Genomic DNA, 16429 nt, shown 5'->3' with positions numbered 1-16429 from the left:
ATATTTCCCACATTTCCTTGGCATTCTCAAAACGCCTAAACTCTCGCATGACGTCATTTTCCATGCTACTCAGCAACGTAATGCGAGCAAGAGAGTTCTTTCTTTTCCATGCAGCAAATGCTTCCTTATCTCTCTTGTGATGTGTAGTGTTTCCTTCTTCAGGTTCTACCATGGTCAGGTTAAGAGTTTCTAGTGTCTCTTGCTCTTCCAACACATATTGAATTTTCATGAGCCATATTTCATAGTTATCACCATTGAGCTTCTCACCTTTGTTCAGTTCAGCAACTATGCTCCTTGTGGCTGAAGCAATTGATCTGAACATATCAGACATATATGCACGAATTATTAATGTCTATCATTTATGCATCCATTTTGCACAAACCCATCATATTAATGAACAATTTCAAGTAAAGTTTCAGAATCAAAAAGTCACTATGTTTCCAATCATCCTCCAAAAAATCCTAATTTAAAACTATCATTAATATAATTGTCTTATGCAAAATAAATTCTATAAAGCTACAAAAACTTCTATGAACTACCCACAGCAATCAACAATAACAGAAATCAAATAATATTTGACATACAATAGAATAATAATGATTTCACATAATACAACTTATATATCAGTTGCTACATCAACAACAATCATGTAGTAAACATTACATAAAATGTCCACAAAGCACACTAAATAAAGACCAGTCAATACATCTAACACCAAGTCAATACACGAACTAGGAAAGATCCTCTTTTGTTCAATTTCTTAATCTTTTCCCTTGTAACAATCCAGTAATAATCATCTATAAAATTCATTACAATTTTCCTATATGAAGCGGCTTTGTTGACATCCTATATGCGATCAACACTTCTTGCCATTCTAGTAGAAGAGTGTTCATGAAAAATCGCACCATCTCAGACTGTGGCATAGGACGATCATTCCATATGACCTTTTGAATTTTCCCATTGACTTAAAGAATGTGATCAATTAAGTCACCACTTTCCCATCGATGATCAGTCAGCTCAGCTATCAACTTAGAAAGCCTTTCATTTTGTTCATCGGTAATCACGCGAACATGTGTGTGCAACCTAAGGGGAGGCATTGTTCTTGCAACAAATGCAGAACAAATAAGGGATTACATATAATCCACATAGGCTTAATTGGAAAAAGAAACACATTCTTTTCCTCTCTTTTTTTGGGTCAACGGTCAACGGGCTGGTCGAGTAAACCGACCGGCACGTGCCGCGCGTGTGCGTAGGCTGACATCACTCATTTTTCTCGTCTCGACGAGGGCTTCGATCCTATGCTTTTAGAAAAAAAATTTCGACTTACAGAAAACTAAAAAACGGGGCGAATAGAATCGGGTGTTGGGATTTTTTCGCCTCTTATTGGTGTCGGCTGATTTTTCACGAAAATTCAATTAAAAAATCATTCATAAACATGAAAGGGGTCGGGAAAACATGAACTAGGGCTCTGATACCAATGTTGGGATTGTCGAATTCCCAAAAACCGGATTTTATACTAAATCGAACCCCTAAACTTGTGCAGAAGACGAACCCGAGATAAACACATGCATCACCGATCCTAAGACACATCACATAATCGAACGTAACTTGTTAGCCACAGATTAAACACCAATGCCGAAGATCGAGTAAGAAATTCTAATCTCGTTCTATCAAGGAGCGTGTTGTTGCTATTAGGGGGAGAAAAGAGCGTATTCTTCTTTTTTGTTTTCTTCTTTTTCTTTTTGAGGGAGAGAGAGACTCACGTACGTTGTTTGGAGGGAGAGAGAGTGTCTTCACTTATGTACATCCAAAAGGTACGTGCCTTTTATTCATTTCCCTCAAAGCGTCTCCTCCAAGAGACGCAACCCCTCAACGTAACATTTCATCCAAAAGACACAACCCTTTAACGCACTTTTTCATCCATAGGCCCTAATCTTGCGGGCCGGGCTTTTAGGCCCAACATGGGGGGACGGGCCTTAAGCCCATCATCATATTAATAAATAAAACCATCAACTTTAAATAAATAAAAAAATCTCGAAGTGCTCCCATACCCTGTTAATCTCAATCATAAGCCAAATACATGATCAAGGCATTGAAGATAGAAGTCTTAGGGCTCAAAGAGGACAGCTCCCATAAAGCTGAGGCCAAAGCTTTTAAGTTGGATGTCCAAGAGCTCAAGACCAAGCTAGTCTTGTGCAAGGCTAGTATTACAAATGTTGCCATACCCATTCAAATGGCACACAAGGTGGATGTGTCAAATCCCAAGGAGTTGAAAAGCAACCAATCTACTAAAGTGGTGGACAATTTCATTTGGAGCATGGAACAACATTTTGGCATTTTCATAACAAGATGATCAAGGTAAGTAACATATATATGTATCCAACAGATAATGCAATGTTTTGTTGTTAAAATAGGTATGAGCAGATCAAGCAAGATGCCGATCCCATCAACACGTGGGATGATTTTCTCAAAGCATTTTGAGATAATTTTTCCTCGAGTTCGCACAACAAGAGGCTTGTAGCAAACTTTATTGCCTTGAACAAAAGCACATGTTTGGAAGTACATGGAGTTTATTGAACCCAGACTCCAAATTCCCTACTAGGGGGAGGAAGCTCTTAGGACGTTCATAGATAGTTTGAAGTCTTGGGCCAACTTGAGCTTAAAAGATGGGATGTTCGAAGTATATCAAAGGTACTCACTGTGATCATGTCTCTTGCCAATTTGACCAAACCTGAATCTTCCAAGTCCAAAGGAAATTGGTGGAAATTAGATCACCACCATGACAAAGATAAAGAAGATGAAGTTACCCGTGGTCGCAAAGATTGAAGGGAAAGATCATAGGGAGAAGGCCTTCCAAACAACATAATTAAAGGTGGAATCAATGCCAAGGTGACTCTCACAAAGAAAGGGAGAAAAAGCCACTATGATCCCCATGTTTCATTTGTGAGGGTCTCCATCTGACCAAGATTGCAGAAAGAAGACCAAACTCACGACATTGCTCGCCATAGGGGAAGAGGAAGAAGAAAAGCAAGAAAAGAGGGAAATGTGACTCGGAACCCTAAAGATTCTCATTTTTGCAAAGATTCAAGCTCTACCCAAGAAGTCTCCAATTACAATTTGTCATTTGTGGAGGTCAAGGTTAGTAATACAAAACTCTATGCCGTGGTTGACACGAGTGCATCACACATGTTCTTGTCGAGTGAAGCCGTCAAGAGTTTGGGATTTCGACTAAAATTGACTGAATATTGGTTCAAGACGGTAAACTCAGATGGTGTATTGGCCATTGGCATTGCTTGGAACATGGAATTACGCATTGGTGATTGGAAAGTCAAATTCTCTTTTGAGGTAATTTCACTTGATGAATATGATCTTATCCTATGTTTAGAATTCTTGGATAGCGTGAATGTCATAATCGTTATGAGAATTAAGATGTGCTGGACACCCAAAGTATCAAAACTTAGCATGAGTGGACACTCAAGTGTCAAAACTTCTTTGTCTCTGGAAATCTCTTGTTTGGCATATTCTTCTCCACTTATTTACCATTTATCAGGGTCATAGCTTCTACCTTTTCAATGGGATTTTTCTCTATGTTGCTAAGCAAAGAACCGTATTGTTTCCCGACATCATGTTTGTTAATCGAGGCACTTGCATATCTAGATTTCTGATTGAAGTCTCTTGGTTCTAAAATCTCACATCCTTGCTCTTGATGAAGTTCTAAGTAGTGTTAGCAAGTTTAGAGATTATATCTTCTAGATTAGACTTTGTCTCTCAAGTTCTTTGAACCTCGATGGTGGTCTCTTCACATTTCAATTATTCCCTGAAAATTTTGAATGATTGCACCATCCCAAATTGTATGTGTTGGAATAGGAATTATTTTATGGCCTATTAAAATTTCCAACAAAGTTAGCATTTTCACTAGGTTGTGTAAAAGTATTACCTACCTAACACTTTATGCTAACATATTCTCCAACACAAAATCACATGTCAAAATATGAATTTTCATAACTGGAACACTCATGTTATCTAGTTTTTTTTATCGAGTGTTTCAAATTCTGCAGCAATTGCAGCAAAAGTGTGTACTTCATGAACTTCACTCACATTGGTAGCCACTCAATAGTCCACTAATAACTATTGTATGCCATTTCCTCTAATAAATTGTAGGCTTCTTTTAGTGTTATATTATTTTAGAGTTCCTCATGCAATCGCATCAATAACAAAGATTTGTATTAGACCCATTACAAAAAGTTTGTACCTACATCCATACGGGTAATCTATGATGTGGGCATCTTTAAGATACTCCTTGAATCTTTCTCATTATTCAAACATTGATTCATTATCCATCTATATAAAATTAGTAACATTGTTACACATTTTTGCAGATTTTGCAGGTGGAAAGAACTTACAAAGAAATTGTTAAACCATGCCATTCCATGTTGTGATCGACCTTGCATGAAGAGAATAGAGACAACCCTTAGCTTTGTCTCTAAGGGAGAATTGAAATAATCTTAATCTAATAACATCATTTGTAAATCTATTATATTTAATTGTGTCACAGATTTCAGGAAAAGCATCGATGTGAGCGTTTGGGTCATTGCTTGCTAGCCTACTAAATTACATTGATTGTTGAAATATCTAAATGAGTGATAGTTGGATCTCAAAGTTGTTTGCTTGAATTGCAGATCTCTTGATGCTTGATGTGGTGCCTTGAACTATTGGTGCAACATAATCTCTTAAGAGTTTACGTGAATTTTCATTCTCGCCATCTTCCACCATTTTCTTAGTGTGATTTCTTATTCTCTTAGTTGCATTTTAAATGTAAATTCGATTTCTAGATCAAACTCATAAATTTTTCCTTGTTGGCTACGTGTCATACACCAATCTACACCGTGGAGAAAAACATGAAAGTTAGATTAAGCATAAAATTATCCTAAGTCAATATTAATTAGTATCAAACAAACAATCCTCCATAACAGTGCCAAAAGCTTGTTAGTAAAATTCTAAATTTTGAATGAATGTGTTAAATAAGTAATGTAATGATAAGAAAAGATATCATCCCATAGAGATTGATGACTAATAAACCAAATAAATATTAAGAATGGACTAATTCTAAAATTCATCTAACAAATCAAAATAGAATTGAGAATAATTTAAAATTGACAATCTTATAAGCAAAAATTAGGAAGTAAATGTAGTAAATCACTCAAATAAATATGTTAGAGAATTTGATTTCATTATAACCACTATATATGAATTTTAGATTATTATGTACACAAGATTTATATCAAACATGTGATAGCGGAATTTCCTACTCCATCTACTATCCTATCTCTAAATATAGCAAACTTACTCAACTTATTAATCCACCATATTTCTATATGAATTTAGATAAATATAAGTGCATTAAAATCTATAAAATATTCTTGATTTACAATAAATCTTATTGACACCTTATCACTGAAAACGGCACAAATAACATGATATACCTTTATTCACATTTAATTCATAGTTATATATTATAGGGAGTAATTACATGTTATCACTTCTTAGTCTCAAATATATACATCAGAACCGGTCATTTAAAAGCATTAAGCATAATAGTATATACCTCACATTAATGATACCACTTGCAAAATATAAAAATCATGAAATTCATATAATCATAATTAGACTAGACATAGCCCTAACAAAAGAAAATTAGAACATAATAGAAAAAGATGAAAATATAAATTAAACCCAACACCTTGAATCAAAGAATAAAAATTTTGTTATTACTTTTGTCTTATCTTCAAAATTTAAAAAGAGAAAAAATTATCCCTAAACAATAAAAACCAATCTAAAAAATAAAAACCTTTTTGTCTCTCGAAGCTCTCGATGTTCTCTTATTTATAGGACATAGGACATAATATTTAAGAATACTAACATAAGACAATTGCTTTTTTGGGGGGGGGTACACAAGATCATGGAATAAATTGCAGAATCTCTGATTTGATATCTATCTTCCAACATTTCTAATTTAACTTCCTGAATCAAAGAATCTTCATTTCCTTCTTTTTGCCATTTTTTTTTTCTTATTTTCTCCGTATCTCATTATGATGCATAAATAAAGAAATTTTGAATACATAGAAGGAAATCTAAATCTTTTCTCACATATATTGCATTATCTGTTATCTAAAATAGGTGAAATAACTCTCTTGTCATAGTCATAAACCTTCCGTAGATATGTGAGAAGTTCCATCTATATATATTCAACAAGCATGTGTTCTTCTTCCTCATATTGGGCTCTTGAGAGAGATAGATCATGGCTAAACCAAGCACCATGAATGTTATCTTGATCTTTTCGTTGAGTTTCATGATTATGCCATCTGAATTTGTGATTCAAAGTGAAGGGTTGAGTGATTATGGGACTGCCCTCACCAAGTCATTGTTGTACTTTAAGGCTCAGAGGTCAGGCAAACTGCCTCCTAATCAGAGAGTCCAATGGCGTGGCGATTCTGGGCTTCAAGATGGTGGTGATGCCGGAGTATGAATATTTTATCAACTTTTCTGCATTTGATTTATGTTTATTTTCTTAATTTTTACATGTTGAAAAAGATGAGAAACTATTACATATAGAAATTTCATTCGGAGAAAATATTGCCATCGCAATTTAGGTGTATATATAAAATCACGAAAACATGAATGTAAAACATGCACGCATCTCCCAATAATTTTCAATGTAAATTCCATGCATATATCTTTTTACTTGCTTCTTCACATGTTACTCGAATGTTCCGAATGAACCTGATTTTTGCTATGTGCTAATATCTGATATCCTCTTAGGGTTATATCCATGATGCATTTAATCTCTCTTTTTGACGAATAGATCGATCTGACGGGAGGATACTATGACGCCGGCGACAACGTCAAGTTCGGGTTCCCGATGGCCTTCACGATCTCGATGCTCTCGTGGAGCGTTCTGGAGTTCAGGGACAAGCTGCAAGAGAAGAATGAGCTCTTGAATGCGCTGGACGCCACACAGTGGTGCACAGATGACCTGATGAAAGCCCACCCTCAGCCCAACGTCCTCTACGGCGAAGTTGGCGACGGTGACTCCGACCACGCGTGCTAGCAAAGGCCCGAGGACATGACCACCCCCCGCACCGCCTACAAGATCGACGAGCAGCACCCGGGGGGCCAATCTCACCGGGGAAACTGCGGCAGCATTCGCAGCAGCTTCCATTGCCTTCGCCCCAACGGATTCTAACGACTCGGCTTAACTTCTAACTCATGCAAGACAGGTCTTCTTAGTATCCTCATTACAGGGTCCAAGAATCGTGCATGCGTCGCATGCAAGCCTTTAGCTTATTGGCTCCGGCTATTTTACTCTCACTTTGCGGTTTCGAACATTAGATGTGTCCAATGTTTGACCCTCTTCAATTTACAACATTGGGACACAATCTAAGGACGTTTGCTTCCTTCCTAAATTGATCTATTCTTGTACGATGATTTGGTTGTAACTTTGTTACCTACCAAAAAGTTATTATTATTAATTAACTGATGTAATTATTTCGGCTATTTTTTGTGTTAAATTATTGCATGCACAGGTCTATGATTTCGCTTCGCTTCATCGTGGTCAATATCAGAACAGCATCCCTGGAGCACAAAAGTTCTATTTTAGCTCTGGATATGAGGTACTAAGCAAATACTTGTCCCTATATATGTTATATATAAACAATTAATTTAATACACATCTTTCAAAATATGTAGTATATGCTAATATATTTCGAGATTGGTTCTGTTTAAAATCGTATTATCAAGCATGTATGACACGGGATGAACTACGGTGGGCAGCTGCATGGCTTTACCGTGCGACCAGGGAAAGACAGTACTTGCTTGCCCTAGTCAAGATCGACACTGGCGGCGTTAGGACCCAGTTCTCATGGGACGACAAGTTCATTGGCGCCCAAATCCTCTTTGCCAAGGTATATCACAGCTTGTATGTCAGATTGTTTTCGTTAACAAAGTACAATGTGGAGGACTCAAACTTAAATTTGGATGCACAAGCTATATTTGTTTCCATCATTTTGCCAAATGGTTAATTACGTATCCAATGTGCCCTAAAGGAAATTTCAGAAAAGACAAAAAGAAACGGGGCCCATGTTTTGATCTTATGCACGAAATGAAATTTGCAGCTATTGATGGAGGACAAATTCGGGGACTTTTATGCAACGGCAGCCCAATACCAGAAGCAAGCAGAGCAGTTTATATGCAATTGCCTCCAGAAAGGCGACGGCAATTTCCACAAGACCCCTGGTGGACTGCTGCGGTTCCAGCCCTGGAACAATCTCTAGTACACCTCGACTGCTGCCTTTGTCTCGGCGGTGAACGCCAAGTACATTGAAAAATCGCAAGAAAAAGTCGGTTGCCCCGGCGGTCAGGTGGAGCCCTCCGAATTGATCGCGTTCGCGCGGTCACAGGTACATATGATCACATATATCCTAAGTGAGAATCGGCTTTTGGTTTAGTGTTTCTATTATGACTCTGGCAACATTCATAGACTAATCTAACAAATAGGTATCCTACGAGTGAGAGCTCGAGTAGTATTATGAGTTCAGTAAATTAACTGATTTCTTTTTTAGCATACATCATTTTAATCATCATTCCCTTTTATTGGTGATCCAATTCAAGACGGGTTATATTCTCGGAGCGAACCCAAATAACATAAGCTACACGGTTGCCTATGGGTCAAGATATCCGACCCATGTGCACCACAGGGGGGCCTCCATCGTCTTGATCAAGAATGGCTCGGCACCCGTCCCGTGCAGCCAAGGATACGGCTTGTGGCTTAACAAGGATGCCCCCGACCCGAATGTATTGCATGGAGCAATCGTCGGATGGCCCAGACCGGCAAGACGGGTACGCGGACGCAAGGATGAACTATCAGCAGGCCGAGCCCGCAACCATTAACACAGCACCATTTGTTGGTCTATTAGCTAGTCTCGCTTGAGCATACTTGTCGACATCTGAATTTTTATCGCCAATTCAAGCCATCGTCCTTATAAAAGTACGATGCAACAAAATATGTATGTATACATAAATATAATAGTTAATAAGATTTTCTTTTAATCAGATAAACGTCCTCACGAGTCAAAAATTGGAGCCTATTTTCGCGTGACTACTCATCCGAAAGCTCCACCGGAGCCCTCTTGCCCATTAATTCGGCCCGGTTCAGATGTGAGCCTTTGAGGAAAGTAAGGCCCGCAGAAAAGGCCTCCTTTAAGAAGGGGGGCTCAAGGACAATTGAGAAGGTTCTAGAACGTGCAGGTCATCGAGAGAAAAGAGAGAACAAAGAAAAATGATATCTCAACACGATCCCAAACTCATCAGCAGCACGTGCAGATTGCCAGTGAGTTGGTCGACGATCTGCAATCAAGATGCCGGTCAAATTACGTAAAATGGCACGACCAATGATCCTTTCTCTTTTATCAGCAACTAAAGGCCTCCAAGAATACTAACTTGACCCCGGTACTTGTGGTGATCTTCCCAATGGTGAACCACTAGTTAAAAAAGTTAATGGAATACAAAGCCTGAAGATTTCGTGCAGACTTGTCCAAGCCAATACTAATCGCAACTTTTGGGTTTTAATTAATCCAATCAAGAGGTTCATGGATACGGGAATTTTGATTATTCTAAATTAATCTTATATCAATTTCAATATCTTTTCTTTGTATCTTAAAAATAGTTGCATGTAGATACGCAATCAATAAGATAACACTTAATAATCAGCATGACAAAATAAATTACTCAAAAAGGAGAAAAATATTATTGTGCTAAGCTGATCAAAAGCTACAAACCATTATCGTCCAAGGCAACGAAGTTTGTGTAAAACATATTTGAACATAAAAAAACGATGCAATGTCTGGATGACTTAATTATGACAAATCTAAAGTACGAGTTTTGTTTTATTATTATTTTGTTAATATAAGATCATGACATAAAATTCCAAAACTTATATATAATGCTAAGATAAAAACATTCATGAAAGGCTTTTATTTCCTTTATGACATGCAGACGACACATGCAGTTTATACGTAGTTCATCAGAGGCAGCAAGGAGGAGACTAAAGGACGAATCCAGAACAAATTGAGATGGATGTTAGAGTTTTATCGGAGAAGAAACGACCTGGTAATTGTGCAGCGATGACGGCGTGATATTGGCCGCTCCATCGGGCTCGAGGGTGAGGCACGGAGTTGACTTGACGAACGCGAGAGTTGCTGGCCGCAAGGAAGGGCGTTGGCCTCAGTGTCGCTGAGGACGCAACAGCAGGAGCTGGTCGCCAAGGAGGCTGCCGGGATCTTCGCAAGCGTAGGTCTGCGTCGACGCGATGTGAAGCAACAGGGGTGCTATTTTGAACTCCATAGTCACACAGGAGAGTTATGGATTAATACAGCTTTGACTCAAACCCGATGTGTTTGGGAAAAATTGCTGAAATTGTCTCACATCGATTATGAAAAAGGTTAGTGGTTGGTTTATAAATGTGAGGGAAAATCTCACAATTTCAACTAGTTTTGAGATGGGAGAGGCTGAAGAGCTTCCAAAAGTAGTATCAAAGCTTAGGTTACCTACAAATTTGAACTCAACACTTACATGAGAGAGTTATGGGTTATTGCGGTTTTGACCCAAGCCCAATGTGTGAGGGGGAGGTTGTGAAGTTGTCTTGCATTCCTTGAAAATGGGCTGGTAATCGATTTATAAATGTGAGAGAAAGTCTCTCTCTTTGAATTAGATTTTGGGGTGACTTGGCCCAAGACCACCGAGCAGGTGCTTCATGAGGGAAGGCGGGGATTCACTTGGGCAAAATACGAGAGTATTTGATTGCTATAAGTAGACTGGAGGTTGTTGTGGTGGCCTATAGAGAGCAAGGTTGGGGTTGGACGGCAATGGACAAAGAACAGAAACGTCATTAGGGTTGCAGGCGGTGCTTGGATGCTCGTGGCTGCGACACGACACTACAACACGCTGGGGCTTCGCTACGCGGCCGCACTGCAACACTATAGTACTGATGATGCTAGGTGATGGATTAATATTAGCCCGCCTGCAAACAAGCTAGGAGTACCGATGTAAAATGCAGCACAACTTCGAGCTGGACTAGCACTCGTTGCAGTGCAAGTTTTGCCAAAGCTAAGAAGGGAGTGCTTCTGGACATTTGAAGATGTTGCACAAGCAAAAGAGTAATAAAAATTTCGCTCTAAATTAAGCAATACAATAAAGATTATAACTACATTCGAAATCACTCAGCGCTCTCAGTATTTCTTAGCATTGTCGTCACATTGTATGCCAACTATCTTGCCCCCAATCATGCCTCAATCCAGTGCCCCAACAGTATCACGTCGTCCTCCGACCTGATCATGCTTGCCTAATCACAGGTACATATGATCACACATTTCCTAAGAGCAAATCGCTTTTCGGTTCAGTGTTTTTTAGTATGATTGAGGTAAATTCATAGGCTAATTTAACAATTGAGTATCATAAGAGTGAGTGCTCCAGTGTATCAAATACTAAATAGCACCATTTAAGGATGATAGTTTAGTAACTTAGTTAATCTCTTTTTCAGCATACATCATTTTAATTATCATTCTCTTTTGTTGGTGATCCAATTCAAGACAAACTATATCCTCGGAGCTAACCCGAATGAGCTATATGGTTGGCTACAGGTCAAAAAATCCGAATGAAATGCACCACAGGAGAGCCTCCATCATATCTATCAAGAAGAACTTGACGCCCGTCTCGTGCAGCTAAGGCTCCAACTTGTATTTAAAAAAGAACACATTGAACTCAAGCGTATTGGATGCAGCACTGATTTAGGGCCCAGATGGGCAAGATGGGTATAGGATGCAAGGTCAAACAATCAGATGGCCAAGCCCGCAACCATTAACACCACCTTTTATTGGTGTATTAGCCAGTCTTGCTTGGGCATACTATTTTCACTATGATCTTTCTTGCCATTCAATGGTTAATTATAATCAAATATCATGGAAGCTAACCAATGTTTCATAAGCCATTTCCCTTCGACTTAGTCATAGAGAGTTGATATTTTGTTGCGGAATTGATTTTGATGTTGCTATTTACGCTAAAATAAATGACCCCTTGAAGGAGGGAGGGCGGGAGCTGACACCGTAAGCGGCACAAAGTTACAACCCAAGTGTTTGTTGGGAAAAAGGATGGTTTCTTAATCGGTGTGACCAAAGGTCCAAACTTTAAAGTTTGGGCCAATAAGTTGCAGAAACTCATACTTAAATACAATTAACTAGGGGTGAGCACCAGGTATAATTTAACTCAAATACTAAACCAAATTGGCCTGGGCCAACCAGTTCAACGTCAATTCCGAGAAAATTATGTCTGGTTCCCAATTCTGTGAATCTAAAACTGCCATAAAATCTCTTTGGTTCCAAGTTCCAAGATCAATTTTATATCCAAAAATCAGTCCAATTCTCGGATTGAACCGACTTTAAACAGGTTCTAAAACCTCTTCTGAAAATAAAAAGATGCATTTACAACCATCGAGAATCAAAACATGAGTATCAAATTGAGCAAACAATAACATATCCACTTTTTTTTGTCCTAAAAAAAATTATATAACCACTTGATTAACATATCTTTTTTGTAGTGAAATTGTGCAACGTTTACATTTGAGAAAAGAAGTTGATATTTCACACGAACACCCAAAAAAACAAAAAAAAAGATCAACTTCTTCGTAGATATTAAAACCAAACTTGGTCTTGGCAGTCCCAGAACCAACCGCTTTAGTTCTCATGCTGTCTACCAATATAGGAAAATTTCCCTCTTCGGTTTTCTTCCATATAATCTCGTTTTCTTTTCCTCAAAAAATTACGAGAAAAAAAAAAAAAAAAGGAGACAAAGGAATTAAAGAATTGAACCCAACACTAGCCTCGGACCAGCGGGGCGGAGTTTACGAATCATAGAAAAAGAAGTAGAAAAGGAATTGAACTTCGAGAATGAGATGAAGAAAATGAACACCATGTAGAAAAAAGCTTTTATCTTGAGAGATTGGAAGCACGAAATTAGCGTGGGCGTTATACGTGCGAAGAAGGTGTGTGTTTTTAGGGGTGTGCAACGGAAACCGCCAACCGGGAACGGCCGGACCGGACCGGACCGGTCGGTTTCGGGCGGTTCTAGAGGGTCTCGATCCGGTCTCAGGTTCCTATTTATGGAACCGGTGACCGGTTGGTTCGATTCCCGGTTTTGGGGTCGGAACTGGACCGACCGGACCGACCCGGACCGGACCGACCATTTATATATATTTATTTATTTTTAGTTTCTAAACTAATTTGCAGTACTCATCACCATATTCATTTTTCCTCTCGTAACTCTTAAGCTAATTCCTCCCCCTTTTTTAGTTTCGAACCTATCTACAGTAACCATCACATCATATTTTCTTTTCCAAATTTTGCAACTCTTACTTTCCCTTTCCCTCTCGTAAGCCTAACCCCTCTCTTTCTTTTTATTTAGTTTCTACTCTAATCTACAGTAGCCATCACATCAACTTCCATTTTCCCAAATTTTGCAATCCAATTCGGCGGCAATTCTCACTTTGCCTTTCCCTCTCAAAACCGTAACCCCTCTCCTCTTGCTCGCTCGACGCCTCGCCACCTCACGCCTCGGTCGTGCCGATGCTTGGCTCTCGTCTTCCGAGTGCTTCGTCGCAACGTCTCGCCTCACACCTCGCTCCTCGGACGCTCGGCTCTCTTCCTCCTCCGAGTGCCTCGCCGCAACGTCTCGCCTCACACCTCGCTCCCTCGGATGCTCGTCTCTCTCCCTCCTCCGAGCTCCTTGCCCCCGATGCCTCGCTTCACTCCTCGCTCGCTCGACGCTCGGCTCTCTTCCTCCTCCGAGCGCCTATCCACGAGGTCTCGCCTCATACCGCGCTTGCTCGGACACTCGCTCTCTTCCTTCTTCGAGCTCCTCGCCCCGACGCCTCGCTCGCTCTAATGCTTGGCGAGTGCCTCTCCTTGATGCCTTGCTTGCTCGACGCTTGGCTCACTTCCTCCTTTGCTTCGCACGAGATCTCGCGCATTTACGCTTGGCTCTCTTCCTCTTATGCTTTGCTCGAGATCTGTGCATTCCTGCTCTTTGGAGTGACTTTTGCCTCCGAGTGACATAGGTGCGTTTCTCGGCTTCACTTTCGTCGGTTTTAGATTCTTGTCTTTTGTAGCGTTTGTTTTGTATGATCTCACTTGATATAGGTGTGGTGGTCTCATTGGAGTTTGCTTGGTTGTTTAGTCTCTAAATGGGTCTGGCGATAGGTCGTGCGAAGCATGTAGCGATGAAGTCGTAGCCTCCCGTAGTCGCAGCCTCGCCTCATGCCTAGCTTCGATCAAGTTGCTTAAGCCTTGACGTCGACACCTTCCCCTCTCACAACCTTGCCTTCGGCTTTGCTCAACACTCAAATGCCTTTCCATCGTCAAAATTGGTACATTTTCTCTTTCTCCACAAGTTGTGCAAATTTTAATTGCCAATTGATTCATTGATTCGGGGGCAATCCTCTGAGGTTTATAAAATGAAACAAGTGATGGTTCATTGGAATCGGACCGGACCGGACAAGAGCGGTTGGTTGGTCCGGTTCTTGGTTCCAAGACTAGCCGGTCCGGTCCACGGTCCAGAAAAGTGGGAACCGGTCCTCCTGGTCCGGTTCCCGGTTCTTGGGTGGAACCGGACCGAACCGGGAACCGATCACCCCTATGTGTTTTTATTATTCCTTGTAAAAAAATTAACGCCTTATTTATTTTGCAGGAAATGATTAATTCGAAAAATATTTTCCTAAAACAAATTGTTTAGAAAGCTTACAAAAATGAATGAACAAAACATATTTTTATTATTTACGAAAAATATTTCTATAAAAATTGTTATTAATAATGAAAATATTTTTCATTAACTAATCATTTCAAGAAATTTCAAGAAATCATTTTTTAAACCGTTTGTTATCCATGAAATAAATGAAGTCGCAGCTCAGTTATATTTGGAAGTAATTAAGGCTTGCGGATAAAGTTTGGCCATCGAGATCGACTTTGTCTTCATAGTTAGTACGAGGACGCCAGCCTTGTGAATGCCATTCACTGAATGGAATGCATCATGATAAAACGTACTGATTTTTAAGTCTTTAGTCAATGTCTTATTTTTTTCGTCCAACTTTTAGTCAAGGTTCAATCCCCTTTATTTTCGTCTAAAAGTTATCCTCTTTATTTTCATTCAACTTTTAGTCGATGTTCAATCCCCTCCATCCCTCCTTTTATTTTTTGTCGCTATTATCTCCTCCCACCTAGTCCAATTTTGGCGTCTAGCAAAGCGAGCGGCCAAGGAGATTTAGATTTCTTTTTCTGCACAATTAGGTACGACATGGAGCGATCGGAAAAACATTGCATAAACTCAGTCCACGTAAATCGACACGATCGTAGCCATTTAGTCAAAATTTCTTCGGTAGAGGATCTATATGAATATGATTTGTGCCTAATTTTTTCCTATTGATTGGGTATATTGTGGAGTCGTTCTGCTTTCAATATATCCAATATAGGAAGAGGATCTATATGATTTGTGCCTAATTTTGTCCTATTGATTGGATATATTGTGGAGTCAGTTCTGCTTTCAATATATCCAATATAGGAAGAGACGATTAAAACCCAAGTTTCACCTTCTTCGGGAACGACGGATATATCACTAAAAAGCCATAATGAAACTCTTGGCATTAGGGTTTCGTCCTTCCTTTCGAGGGCTAAAGATTGAACCTTGAATTCGATAAGTCTAAATGACCATTCAACTTTCACTTTCTTGAAATCTACACACGGTCAGATAAGCTGCACATCTTGAAACCTGCTGCACATTATTAGACGTCCTACGGCTTCCAATAGTTAATATGTTATAAATTTCATACCACTTAAGTTCCATTTGTTTGGTAAGAAATGAATTATTTAAAATATATTTTTCTAGAAATGATTGCTTGTATCGTTGTAAATATGAATAAGCGAAATTTTTTTTATTGTATATGAAAATATTTAAACATAAATTTATATTTTTCAAATCATTCATTTTCATAAAACGAATAGAAATTTAATTTTGTAAAATGAGAACCTAGCTAAGTTACATAAAACTTATGCAATCAGGATGATTTTCAGAAGTGACGCATGATATGATTGATTACAACAAATGAACTTTCCCAAATAGAAAAGGTAGAAAATAAGTTTTGTGCCAAGGTCATAAGTGTCAAATTTAGAAATTTAACCTTTAAAGGAAATGAATTCGAAATTTACACACGAATAGTAACATTCACCCATATATAATTGGAATATAAGAACATAAAAAATGACTAGAATTTTCATGATTAATGCGTCACGCAATGTTATCCCAGTGAGAAAAGAGGCAGACCATCTTTGATTCA

General features: G+C 38.9%; 1 non-coding gene and 1 pseudogene across 1 annotated transcript; both read left to right on the top strand.

Moving 5' to 3' along the window:
* The first annotated feature begins 4268 nt into the window (after positions 1 to 4268).
* LOC120292358 lies at positions 4269 to 4372 on the top strand. Its single transcript, XR_005550154.1, has one exon. It is a non-coding gene; the product is annotated as a small nucleolar RNA R71 (small nucleolar RNA).
* Positions 4373 to 6298: 1926 nt separating this feature from the next.
* On the top strand, positions 6299 to 8986 carry LOC104431159 (annotated as a pseudogene).
* The last annotated feature ends 7443 nt before the right edge of the window (positions 8987 to 16429 follow it).

Source organism: Eucalyptus grandis, chromosome 3 (genome assembly GCF_016545825.1).
Source record: "Eucalyptus grandis isolate ANBG69807.140 chromosome 3, ASM1654582v1, whole genome shotgun sequence".
Classification (NCBI taxonomy): Eukaryota; Viridiplantae; Streptophyta; class Magnoliopsida; order Myrtales; family Myrtaceae; genus Eucalyptus; species Eucalyptus grandis.
The sequence above is the reverse complement of the archived record's forward strand: the minus strand, read 5'-3'. Positions and strand labels throughout refer to the sequence as shown.